This window comes from Nycticebus coucang, chromosome 13, assembly GCF_027406575.1.
Source record: "Nycticebus coucang isolate mNycCou1 chromosome 13, mNycCou1.pri, whole genome shotgun sequence".
NCBI classification, from domain to species: domain Eukaryota; kingdom Metazoa; phylum Chordata; class Mammalia; order Primates; family Lorisidae; genus Nycticebus; species Nycticebus coucang.
In genome coordinates, this window is record NC_069792.1 from 51,307,793 (window position 1) to 51,317,023 (window position 9,231).

Sequence of the window (9,231 nt, forward strand, 5' to 3'; positions counted from 1 at the left end):
TCTGAACTCCATTACTAGGTATCTACCTAGAAGAGCAAAAATCATTTTACTACAAAGACATTTGCACCAGAATGTTTATTGCAGCTCTATTTATAATTGTGTATCTCTTGAAAATCAGTCCCCCTCTCACCTAACACAATGTCCAAGCTCTTCATCATGGATATAACCTCAAAGTCAGACTTCAGACAGTGGAGGGCAGCTTCAGGTTTCCATTCCCCTCCCCCATGCCTTTGTAAATAGTGCCTTTATTGAAGTTCACTTCTATTACCTTTTGATGGTTCTGTTTCCTGTGAGGATTCTTGTGATAACTGGTATCTGGAGTGGATGCAGAATTAAACCCATAAAAATGGAAATATGGAATTGGGTTATTTTAAAATTTAATATAGCAGGGATCCTCTCCTTCCTGGGATAATGGCTCAACAGTGATACATGAAATGCAGTGATATTCAGAAGATCATCACTGGTGGTTGAGGATAAAGTGAGGGTCATGGCACAGCGATGGGAGATCCAGGGTCTGTGGCAATTAGGATTTGTGAAGACAATAGTGGTATAAAGATTGTAGTAGGAACTGGTTTCTTCTAGATGACCTGAAAATCAGCATAGGGAAAGGAGATATTAAAGCCAACCAAACATACACACAAGGAAAATAAGGAAACTTCTAGGGCAAATTGAAAGGGTCAATCTTTTCTTTGTAGAGGTCCTGATCAGGATGAAAACTAAGTCCTGGGATTGATGGTGAGGATGTAGAATTGTAGCCCCAATTTGGTGCTGGATCCTGCCAGGGCTCATCCCCACATCAGGATGAGATGGGTAAGATGTAGGCTGCTGCAAGGAGGAGTGAGACATTTGGGCACTCACATTCAATGCTGAGAACTTTGTAACCCCTGTCTCCCTGGACCCCATCCTCCTAGAAGTTCCTTTGCTGTGTTAGGGAATTTCACCCTCACTGTTAGAAGAAATGTCTTTCAGTGACAGCACGTGTCTCCAGTGCTCACAAGCTGAGGTGATTCTCCTCACATCGCACCCTACCTCCCCTCATTGCCTGTCTAGGCTCTTGAGTTAGTTCTCAGCATAGCATGGATGGGGTGGTACCTGTTTCTGGAGAAAATAGCCTATATACGGATGGAACTACAGGGTATTTTCAATTTACATCAGCAGGAGTAGAAGCCCGTGTGTAGGAGTGAATTCTGAGGATGTGTAGTGCATTTCTGTATTGTATGTTCCTCAGCATCCCTTGTGAATATAGGTCCAACCTTCTCATACTGGAAGCAGGACACAGTTACCCTTGACATAGTTTCTGTTCTCCACCTCCTCCCAGTTCATCAGTATGGTCAGTCCAGATATCTTTAATACAATCCTCTGCTGGTGAGCACCTCCCTCTGGGAAATGTCAACTCCATCAACCTGACTCCAGTGATCCCCACATCCCACATGGCCTGTGCAGATCTACACAGTGACCATCTCTTGGTCATGGTGTGACCTCTTGGGATGGGCACCTGCTTGCTCTAAGCCCATCTGCTAGAGATCCCCATCTTGAGTAATGCCCCAGACCCTAGTAAAGGCCTGAGACCAAGGGCCCCTCTCTGTCTTGCTCAGCACTTCCTGGCTCTGCACACTGTTGTTGTGACCTTCCTAATGGCCCTAACTGCATCCCCTCTTCCTTCATTGGCTTATAAGTCATAAAATTCTGTCATTTCATGTTTTCCATATTGTTTGTGTTGCCCCCTCTGTGTCTCACTTGGCTGATATCCCTGCCCTGACTTTTATCCTGGACAAGGCTCCCTTAGAGAGTGGTTATCTTTTTTATTTATTTATTTATTTTTATTTTCAAACTTTATTTTTGCAAAGCCAGTCAACAAACATTGGAAAGAAAAAGTGTAAAAGTTATTCTTGCATATTTGGGGAGAGTGCCTTTCTTGACAGGAATAAATTTAACACAAGGCAGAGGAACAAAGACCTCTTCCAATATAAATAAGTTTCCTGTGAGAGGCATACCTGGTTACAGGTCAGATAAGTAGGCATTGGTCCTTTCACCCAGATAAAGATGTTCCCCATGAAATCATATTGTAAACGTCCATGACCTAATCCCCTATAGCCAGAGCAAGGCAGGGCTAGAGCTTGTAGCCACTCTCCTGAGAGTCACAAGGCCAAAGTAGAGAAGATTATAAAAGGTTGTAAGATGAAGTGGGATAAAACATAAGGCCATCAGTACAAATTTATTTACATGGGTGTACTTGCCCAGAATCTTGTATTTATTATGCAAGCTCAAGTGCTCGGGAGAAGCAACAAAAGTCTGTTGGACCTGCTGATTGAGACCTGGATTCAGTGGTAGACCCTGCAAATGAGTTCAAAGTATTATAAGTCCTCTTGCATTCTATGACCAAAGGAGACCAAAGAGAAATGGAAATATTATAAGAACTTACGTGGATATTCTCAACTCCACTTTAACCACAGCCCCCAGCCTCAGAGAGCCTGAGCAAAGCACTCTGGAGTCAATGCATCAAGAAAGGCTATACAATTATCCTTGAAGACTTATGTCATGTCCATTCTCTGTAGGCCAGGGACTGTGGGTGGTTGTAATACAATGATAACTAAGAGAACCTGAATTTGGTGACAAATGTGTTTTTTTTCTAGGAATGAGTGTGTTTTAGAAAGTCAATCAATTCAACACATTATCGTTCAACACATTACCAAAATAAAGGAGAAAATCTAATCATATCAATGGAGGTAGAAAAGACACTTGATAAAATTAAGTAATCATTCATGACAGAAATGTTCAGCAAACTAGAAAAGAAAAGGAAACTTTCTTAATCTGATAAAGATTATCTACAAAAATCCTTCAGCCAAATCATACTTAATGGTCCAACATTGAACACTTTCTTCCTGGCATCAAAAAAAGAAACACCACTTCAATTTGACCTTTTCCTGCACATTTCCAAACAATAAGTTAGAGTTATTAATACTGGAAAATGAAAGAATAATTGAAAGTGTTAATCACGAGGGACACAATTCTGTGCCCTGAGGAATCTTCAAGCAAAGTACTAGAATTAATGCGTGAATCTAAAAATGTTCTCTATAAGTAAAATAGTTAAACATTGTATTTTCATATATATATATATCAATTATAAACACTTTAGAAATGAAATAAATAAAAATAGCATAAAGCATAAACATTTATGCAAGCTCTAACAAAAGTTTTAAAGATTTCTCATACTGAAAGCTGAAAAAGAGAAAAAATATAGAGAGAAATTTAATACTTCAAAGAATGGAAAGATATAGGGTATTTATTAATTGACTATATGTAATGAAAATTGTTACAATGTCACTTATTACTCGAGTGAACTATGGAGTCAATGCAACCCAAGCAAAAGCTCAATCTTTGAGAGGAGCAGAGTTGGAAAACTCATAATAGCAGATTTGAAGAATTAAAGTTAAGATTTTTTATTTAAAGTAGTGTGGTATTAATTGAAACAGTGTAGTATTAAAGTGATGTGAACTAATAAAATTCAGTTCCCTCTCCACTCAATGTGTTGATTTAATGATAAAACTTTCATGACAATTCAGTGGAGGAAATAAAAGTAAATAATTGAACATCTGTAGAGAAAAAAATCTCTTTCTAACATTGTACTGAACACACACAAAAAAATCTAAGATGGATCACAGAGCTAAATGTAAAAGGTAAAATAATACTTCCTGAAGAAATCATAAGATAATATCTGCATGACCTTGGGGTATACCCAAATATTCCTCTCCATCACTTTGGGATTGGTAACTGGTGTCTTATTTAGTTCATTTGGTGAGGTCATGTTTTCCTGGATATTCTTGATGCTTGTGGATGTCTGTTGGTGTCTAGGCTTTGAAGAGTTAGGTATTGGGCGGCGCCTGTGGCTCAGTCGGTAAGGTGCCAGCCCCATATACCGAGGGTGGCGGGTTCAAACCCGGCCTCAGCCAAACTGCAACCAAAAAATAGCTGGGCATTGTGGCGGGCGCCTGTAGTCCCAGCTACTCGGGAGGCTGAGGCAAGAGAATCGCTTAAGCCCAGGAGTTGGAGGTTGCTGTGAGCTGTGTGAGGCCACGGCACTCTACCCAGGGCCATAACGTGACACTCTGTCTCTACAAAAAAAAAAAAAAAAAAGAGGTATTGCAGTCTGGGCATTTGTACCCATTCTTTGGTACCCATGCTTTTTGGTATTCAGAGGGATTTGAGTGTTGTGATGTTAGTCTTTGGTTACTTCAGAGATGACAGCACTAGGAGGTGCAAAAAAAACAGTAACACCATGACTCCTGCCACCTACTGGTAGTACCGCCTTGGTGGGCCTAGGTAAGTCTGGAGAGAATTTCCTGGATTACCATTTCATTCTCTTCCTTCACTTTTCCCCAAATGGAAGGAGTCTCATTCTCCATGCCGGGATGCCTGGAATTGGGGGAGTGATGATGCACGCCCTTCCCACAGCCACCACTGCTCTGGTCACAAAAGACTATGTAGCCTGGAGACTGCTGGTGTTTATTCAAGGCCCAAGTGCTCTTTAGTCAGCAGGTGGTGAATCCTGCCAGGGCTGGGTCTTTCCCTTCAGGGAAGCATGTTTCCTTCTGGTGCAGGGTTAAGTGTGGTAATGTCATCTAGGAGCTAAGGCCTGCAATCATGGACTTTAGGCATCTGTGTGGTACTTTATTTTATGGTGTGACAAAGTTCCCTGTACTCTTTGCTTTCCTTATCCCAAGCTTCTCCCTGCACTTCTTGGAATTGAGGTAGGGGTTGTGCGAGCACTCCCTTGGCCACCACAGCTGGTATTCCAGCTATGCGCACCCCAAGTCCATTGCATCTAAGCTAACAGCACTAAGACTTGCCCAAGGACCACAGTCCTTGTGGCCTATCTTTCATATTTATTCCTGGCCTCAGGCCACTTTCATGAGCTAGTGTAGCTGGAGATAGCTACAACTCAGGTTCTCACTGCAGGGGTAAAAGATTCCTTCTGGGGCTGGTCTGCATGCTCCCTTCATGGGTGCCATCAGAATTCTGCCCTGTGTTGTTTCCATGTAATAAGATGGCCCTGAGTTCCAATGTGAAGTTCTACAGTCCTGTGCTCACTTTTCCCCAGGCATACAGATTCTCTCCCCACGCAGTGCTGGCCTGACACCTCTTGAGGTAGAGGAGGTGTTTTGAGGTTTTTTGGTCTGAACAAAACATCTTTCTAACCTTCTTCAGTGACTCTTTACATGTCATGATGATAAAACTAGTTTCTCTGATTGCTTGTCTGTTGTTTGGTTCTTACAAAGGTGTTTTTCTTTGTGCGTAGTTGTTCAATTTGGTGTTCCTGGAAGGTTCTATTTGGCCATTTGCTCTACCTCTTGACTATGCAAAGATTTTTACACAGAGCATACCTAGACACATGCACACACAATAACAAATGATAGATTGTAACTTATCAAAATTGAGAACTATATTCAACAATGGACAAGCCACAACATGAGAGGTTATCATCACGATACATCAAAAAAATAAGGACCTCATCTTCTATTAAACTTCTATACTCAGATAAATATATATAAAACTATACCTATTCATACCTATGATGTAAATAAACTGCAATTTTTTTATTCATTCTTCATTATTGGGATTTTTTTTGTTTTGTTTATTATGAATCAAGCTGCTATGAACATTTTTTACATGTCTATTGGTCGTCACTGCACTCAGTTCTCTTGGGTATACCCCCAGGGCTAGATTGCCCAACAATTTTCAAAAGTGGTTGTATTATCATAAATTCCCACCAGCAATGTATGGGATTTCCAGTTACTCTGCATTCTTGTCAACACTTAGTATTGTCAGTGTTTTCATTTTAGCTATCTGAGCAGTATGTAGTGGTACTCATTGTAGATTTAATTTTCTGTTTTGTGATACGTAATGAGTTTGAGCATCTTATCTTTGAATAATCTTATTGGTTACGTGGATCTAAACCTTTGTGATGCACTTATTTAACTCTTTTGCCCATTTTAAATTCAGTTGTTTATTTTGGAAAATGTCTCTCAGTTTGAATTTTCTCTAGCTTTATTGATGCATAGTTGATAATTAAAAATTGTATGGTGGGATCACACCTGTGGTGCATATTATAGGGGTATTTGCGAAACTTGGTAAATGTAGAATGTAAATGTTTTGGCACAGTAACTGAGATAACGCCGGAAAGGCTATGTTAACCACTGTGATAAAAATGTGTCAAATGGTTTATGAAGTGAGTGTATGATGCCCCATAATCATATCATTGTATACAGTTATGATTTAATAAAAAAAATTAAAAAAAAAATTGTATGTATTTAGGGTATATAACCATTCATGTGGTTAGCATTTTCATTTCTACCTTTGTGTGTGTGACTATGTGTTTGTAATATATACAACAATATTGTGTTTTTCATATACTTTTGTATTTTGTGCTTTTGTTAATACACATAATTTAAATATTCTCATCATCTCATTGAATATAATATTCCAGGCCAGAACACCTGGTTCATGCCTGTAATCCCCTGGGAAGCTGAGGCAGGATGATTGCTTGAGACCAGGAGTTTAAAACAAGCCAAAGCTAAATAGCAAGACCCCATATCAACAAAAATCAGAGGTGATGCATGCTTGTAGTCCCAGATAGTTTGTAGACCAAGGCAGGAGCATCTCTTGAACCCAGGATTCTGAGGTTATAGTGAGCTATGGTTATACCACTTAACTCCAACCTGAATGAGTGACTCTAGCTATAAAAAACAAATAAACAAAATGTAAAATATTCCTTGATATGAGTATAGTAAACTGTAAAATAATTTCACATTTTTGAAATTTTAGTTTTTACATCCACTTTTTGGTTTTATGAATAGCGAACTGATGCACATCCCTGAGAAAGTATAATGCAAACAATTTTGCCCCACAGTATCTGATTTGTTCCAGAGATCACTTTTGCAATTACAGATGCTGGGGGTAGTAAAACTATTTCTCTGCATTTGCATATTTCTTGAACAATGCGGGACCTACTGGTTAACCTGCATTATGAGGTCAGGGGCAGAGCCCCCAGAGTTTCTCCTAGTTTCAAGAAGGAAATATTTCTTAAATGAAAACTTGATTGAGGATGCACATCAAAGAGAGGAGAGAGTTGAAGCTGTTGGCAAGTGAAGGGCTGCAGAGTTTAAGAGAGACAAAAGAAGTTGGGAGACAGTTCAGGGGACAGCTATCATGTGATAAAGAGTTTACAAAGAAGGAATAGGAAAAGGTGGAGGCATATTGGTTTTATATACACCTGACATGAAGAGCCTGTATAAAGTCTGGCATACTAGTTGAAATTTGGGCATTTGTGGGGGTGATTACATAGAACACATCTTCTCAAGCTTTGTGTGTGTGCCAAGGAATTTAGGAAAGGTCACGTTCACATTGCCCATAGAAGACTCAGATAAGGCTGCGCAAGACCAGAATTTTCCCAAAGGCTTTGACACTTCTAGGTCCTACCTTGCCGACCTGGGCTGAAGGAGTCAACAGTTTATCACACTGTGACCTGGCTTCGGGGATTCACAGACCTGTTATGAAATTTACATAGAGGGGTGAGACTATCTGTTCTTTAGATAGGATTAGAAAAAAATTTATTATCAATAAAATGACTGAAGATTGAAGTAAAAGAGGGAATTTTTTTTTTTTGTATGTGGGACAGAGTCTCACTATGTCACCCTCCGTAGAGTGCTATGTCATCACAGCTCACAGCAACCTCAAACTTTTGGGCTTAAGTGAATCTCATGCCCTAGCCTCCCAGGAAGCTGGGACTACAGGTGCCCACCACAATGCCCAGCTATTTCTTGGTTGTAGTTGTCATTGTTGTTTGGCAGGCCTGGAGTAGGCTCAAAGTTGTCACCTGTGGTGTATGTGGCTGGTGCTGTTGCAGACTTCCAGGATCCAACTCAAAGGTTCCACAAAGCAAAGGGTACTCAGGTAATAGCTGGGTTACAGATAAAACAAATGGAACATTACACTGAGGCAAATGTATGGTATGAAGAAAGGGTGAAGTTGTAAGATGGAATGGAGGTGAGGACAGAGAGACCCAGAAGTCTGAGTAGGGGCAGAGGGGGTCTGCTGGGGTGGCTGCAGGGGGGCTGAGGCTGCCTTCCTCTCGTTGTCCCAAGTTCCCCCTCAGAACCCCTTTGTGACTCTCGTGTGCTTTGTGATGCAGCCCTGGGGCTGTAGCCAAGCACAGGAACACTCAGGACTCAGTTGCTTCAGGCAGCTCCACTGTACAGACAGTCCAGAAGAGTCTGTTTTCTGAACGAACATACTGAGCCCTAGCTGAGCTCTGCCTCAGCTTTCAGGAATATCAACCCTTACCTCTCCTTTCTGAGTGGTTTGGGTTGTTCCTTTTGTACCTCTGCTACCTTGTGTTGAAAGCATTTTCACCAACCTCTGGAAAAACTAAGACATCCAAAAGGTAAGGAACATCCAAGAGCGATTCCCTATTGCTGATTCCCATTCCTATTTGCACATTTCTAAATGAGTCTAATGGGCTTGGAGAGTGATAGAGCATCACTCCTCCAGGGAGAGATATGGAGAAGGGCTAGGGGTTCAGGAGGATGAAGGCTTCCATGGTAGGCTCACTGGCTGCCTATCAGAGTGTCGGGGGGGTTTCTAGGATAAATCCCTAAACACGTGATTTCTGATTCTGGATTGGCATATTGAGAAAGTGACACTTGATTGTTGCTTTTCCATATTAGGTATCACCCAACCAACCCTTCATGTTGAGCTGCTCAGGAGAGCAAAGTGCAGACCATGCAGGCTTTGTCCTCAGAATACAGGGTCCTCTGAGGGAGCAGATGTGACTGTTGCTTTATGATTCTGTGTTGTCCTTGAGCAGAGGACTTCTGAGAACACTAAGTCGAGATTCCACAACAAAATCCTACCTTGAGTTTTTCAAAGAAGGAAAATGGGAAATATTCTATCACTTTTAAAAATGGATAAGAGGAACATCTTTCTATTTTTAATAAATAGAAGGGGAGGCACGTGATTCTTGGATAATGAATGTCTGAGCATTTCAGCAAGGAGGTGTGAGAGAGGCGGGTCTCAGCCTCTCATTTTTTTCCTTTTGTTCTCAGCAGCATCAGGGCAGAGCCAACAGGGGAAAGGAAGGTGGAACATTGAAAGGTAAGGTTCTCCAATGGTGAGTCTTCCTGTTAATTCTGTGAGGCCCCAGGTCCATGCTGTCAGAGGATGTCAGTTGTTAGA